This window comes from Triticum urartu, chromosome 6A (assembly GCF_056163025.1).
Source record: "Triticum urartu cultivar PI428250 chromosome 6A, HENAU_Tu73, whole genome shotgun sequence".
Lineage (NCBI taxonomy): Eukaryota > Viridiplantae > Streptophyta > Magnoliopsida > Poales > Poaceae > Triticum > Triticum urartu.
Window position 1 is genome coordinate 558,428,596 of NC_141878.1, and position 4,776 is coordinate 558,433,371.

Sequence of the window (4,776 nt, forward strand, 5' to 3'; positions counted from 1 at the left end):
GTAAAAAATATTATTTAACTATAATATATTTATGTGATCATGATTTTTTTTTAATTTCTTTTGAGAACGACTACCGAAACAATCACACAGAGGTGTTACATTCACATAGCATAAGAGCTCGAAGCTGCTTCGGTACGTCCACAATTAGCACTGAATCGTCTTCTTGCCGTGCTTGAGCTCCCAGTTCATGCGCCAAATGGTTGCACTCCCTGGGAGACAGTGGTGGAGATCAAGCTGGGCCATCCCCCCCCCCCCCCCCCCCCTAGTAGATTTGTTCATATTATCATGAGTAAATTGCCCATAGATTCATAGAAATCTAGCCTAAACCTGATGTTGGTTGCCCCCCCCCCCCCCCCCCCCCCAGTAGATTTGTTCATATTATCATGAGTAAATTGCCCATAGATCCATGATATTACTAATATGTTGGATGCAGACAGAGTCAAAAGCAACCACTACAGCTTTAATATTACTAATGATTTGGATGCAGCTCCATCGATTTGATCTCCCTTTCTCCAGCTCCTTTGCAATTAAAGCATTGTCAGTCTTTACAGTTATACCGCCTCCGAAAACAGTAGTCCAAGCCCGATCAGTATAGCTTGTCCCTTTGCTTCCCTTGTAGAACTGCAAGTCTTCGCATGGCAACTGATAGAGATGAAAACAAACCCCTTGTGATCCCTTGCTACTGCTCTTGCGCAGGTTTCTCGTGTACATCAGCCGGCAGAGAAGCGGTACTCTTGTCGCTTGTTTCGTCAGTCGACAACGACAAATTCCTTGACTCTTTATGTGAAGACATGTGTGCGGATCATGTTTTACACGCGGGGTCATATTGTTGGGCGTGTAAGACACAATTAAATGGCTCGGTAAAAAACTCGCTAAAAGAGAAATAAGATTTGAAATAGATGTTCTTTATTATAGATTATGATACCTGCAACAACGTTTACTAGTTTTAGCAGGAGATTGACTATTGGCGGAAGACATAGTTAACTGGTCACTGTTTTCACAGCATGGCGATGGCGGTGCAGAGAGTTGACGGCCTGTTGACGGTGAGGAGCTGACGGAGCAATGACCGCCTACTTGCGACGCGGTGCAGGGCGGCGAGGGCGCCATCCAGGAAAGCGACGATGCTGCCGTGCGGCTAGGGGAGGTGTCATGCGGGAGGGGAGGTGTCATGCCGGAGGGGAGCTGCCGGGCGGCGAGGTCTCCATCCAGGAAAGCGAGGTGCTGTCGTGCGGCCAAGACGGAGTCGGCGCCCTTGCGGCACCACAGCGACCGACACCCCCGGCTCGGTGGTATGCAACAAGGGGGGCGCCATGGAGGGCATGAAGGGGGCGCCAAGCTGCCAAGCGTCTAGCCACGACGTTGTGCGACGGCCATCGGCTACCCCGACCGAGGAGATCAAACGATAGAGAGGTAGTAGGGACGCCAGCTCTGCCCAATGGGGGTCAGGCCAACAGCACGCACAGACCCCTGAGCTACCGGAGCGAGGAGATGGCTCCCAAACTCAGACTAGGCTCAAGCGGACCAGGAGGACGCCAACTGCGAAAGCAATTGATGCACCAGCTTGAGCAACAACCAATCGTTCTGAAGCTTGCTGTAGCAAACGCCGTGCCCATCTTCATCCTTGGAGCGGCATGCCTACTCCCAAGCCACAAGGCACTGAGCACCGGAGTCCGCGGCCACCCAGAGGAAAGAGCCGCGAAGACCGTCAAGGATATTCACCACGCCAAAGGGGAGCTCCATCCAAGGTTTTCACTTTCACTTTCAGATTATTTTTTTGCCACAAACCAAAATCACCGAAATTCGGTAATTTCGGTTTGCAATTCAAAGAAAGACGAAATGTTCACTTGAATTCAATTAAATATTTGAATCCAAGTGAAAATTATTTGAATTCATGTATACTACTAAAATTTCCGAAATATTTTGGCCGAAAGGTAAATATTTTTAGTGTCTGCTGAAATTAATGAAATTCAGTAAATTTCATCAAAATCTCACTGAAAGTGAAAGTGAAAGCTGCTCCATCACAACCATGACATAGATAGGCAACGCGTCAAGCACGACGTTGATGAGGATCAGGATGGACATTTTCTTAGTTCATCATCGATCGCCCTTCCAGGGTCATCGATCCAGCTACATTGGAGGCCATCACTTGTCATGAAGCACAACCTTTGGTATAATAATTTTAACATCGAAATATAGTTTTCCCCTGAAAAAGAAAAGGACCTAAAACCCTGTGAAAATCTTCCAAAAAAAAAGAGCATTCGTCCCTGGAAAATGGCCCAGCCCAAATTGAATGGAGGCTTAACCCAAAACGCTAGGGAGAGCACAAATGAGGCCCAAGAATAGAAGCGCAAAATATAAAAGTTATCGCAACAGAACAAATCAAAGCCCACGAGCAAATCGCTAGGCAATGCTCCATGATCTTCTCCTGTTGAGTAAGATGAAAACGTAGCGAAAACGGATAAAACTAGGTGCTACCATGTTTATTTTTATAATCTTTTACGAAAGAGAAAACAAATATAGAAACCTCAAAAATGAATATGGAAACAGATATTAGTGGAAACATATACAAAGTGAATACGTGCAGGCAGGATAACTGAAGTGAGTGTTGACCGGAGCTTAGAAAGGTTGAACTGTAGAGAAAACACAACCAAACCAACTAATTTAATCCATTGTTAACATGGCACAAAATACTATGGCTAGGTTAGCAACTTAGCGCAATATCGTAGTAGTATTGGACAATTGTGTATAGAGTCTAGTTAAGGGCATGCATCATAATAGAAGTTGGGTTTCATATGGGCATTCTTTCATGAGCTTTGCTACACTTACGTAAAATTACCTAGGGAGGTTATGTACATGGTGACGTGGGGTTGTTTGATTGGACAAAACAAGGCTCCACACTGAAATGAAAGGGTAATTAGTAAGGGTTACAGAAGGGAATGGCTTTTTCGTAAGAGATTTACGTAATAGGTTTGTAGGTGTAGCATTTTTGTTCTTCACTATATAATTGTGTGTTGTTTTGTGACTGAGCTATAAAGTAGTCATAGGCCTATAATAAAATCAGAAATTCCATATTTATGTCTTTCTCGTCGAAAAACACTGTTCTGTTTTTGTTTCCGTGTAAAAAAATCGTTTCGGTTTGGTTTTGCAAATTTCTGTTTATGTTTTCATATTTTTTTGCATTTCCATTTTCCTCCGGAAAGTTTCCGCTTCGTTTTTCTACCTACTGTTGAGACGGCAAATAATTTTTGTTCCAACTCCTCGCCAGTTCGTTCGTTCGTTCTCGTCATGGTCTGGCAGTCAGAGGATCGGTCCCTGGATACGTACAACCCCATATAATGTCCAACTTCGCGCCAGAAATCACGCAACAGACGTAGGCGCAGATTGATTAGCGCGTGGACTTTATCTTGTCCAAATCCTTCCATGGCATGCCACTCAACATGGACGCCACTCCTTCGCTCCAGCAACTACGCCTGCCCACCATGAAACTCTCCCGCGCCAAGCTCGCATGCATAAATACCACACGCAGCAAACCACCCGTCACGGCGCAGCACCGGCACGCACGTTGGTCATCCACGAGCTAGCACCTGGTCTACCAAAAGCTCGACCGAAATGCCGCCTCCTCGCCGCGGGGCCGCCGCCCTCCTCGTCCTCGCGGCCGTCATCCTCCTCGCCGCGGGCGGAGCCGACGCAGCGCGGGGCCACCGGAAGGCCGGCGGCGGCATCAGCCAGCAGGCGTGGCGGTTCCTGGCGTCCCACAACGCGGCGCGCCGCGCGGTGGGCGTGCGCGCGCTGGCGTGGGACGGCGGGCTGGAGCGGTACGCGCGCGACTACGCGAGGGCGCGCGCGCGCGCCGGGTGCGCGCTCGTGCACTCGCACGGGCGGTACGGGGAGAACCTGTTCCGCGGCAGCGGCGCCGGCGGCGGGGGCGGGTGGACGCCCGAGGCCGTGGTGGAGGCGTGGGTGGTGAAGGAGCGGGCCATGTACGACGCCCGGTACAACGCCTGCCGCGGCGCCCGGGGCGCGTGCGGGCACTACACGCAGATCGTGTGGCGGAAGACCACCAGGGTCGGCTGCGCCACGGCGATCTGCGCCGGCGGCCGCGGCACCTTCGCGGTCTGCGCGTACGACCCGCCCGGCAACTACGCCGGCGTCAGGCCGTACTAGGCGAGGGCCGTGGAGGGACACCGGACACGTTCGTGAGGGAGACGGTGGCGCGCACGCCGCTGTGCGTGCGTGCATGATCGGAGTGACGGCGGGGCTTGTGTGAGTTGAATTTGTTTACGTGGATCGTATGGTTGGTTCCAGTGATTTGTATGCTGTTTGATTCGTTATTCGTTAATTTGCTTGGTGAAATGGAGGAAATAAGCTGATTTTTCATTCTGTAACTATTATTACTTTTGTTGCTGCCAAACTCGAAGAAACACGACGAGCGACGTGCCTTTCGTGGCTCAGGAGAATTGGCACGAAGATTTGTTCTTTAAGCATCTCCAACAGCCGCGTTATATTGTTGGAATTTTGCTAGTAGGTCTTTGGCCCAAAGCCCAACTAAAATTCTGAAATTCTCTTGGCCCATTCATACACACATGTGAGTGGAGTGAGTGAGGCTAAAGTTTAGTCCCACCCTGAAAGTTGGGAGAGAGTTGCACCTCTTTATAATGTGAATTCTTCTACCACTTGTATGAGCATGAGAAGAGAAGACCTACACGCGCTCGCCTCGCCACGCCATGCCTCGTCACGACGCGCCACGGCTTGCGGGATTGAGCCGAGCCGAGGACA

At 49.8% G+C, this 4,776-nt stretch overlaps 1 pseudogene; it reads left to right on the plus strand.

Annotated features, from left to right (window-relative positions):
- The first annotated feature begins 3,383 nt into the window (after nucleotides 1–3,383).
- On the plus strand, nucleotides 3,384–4,383 carry LOC125512755 (pathogenesis-related protein PR-1 pseudogene; annotated as a pseudogene).
- The last annotated feature ends 393 nt before the right edge of the window (nucleotides 4,384–4,776 follow it).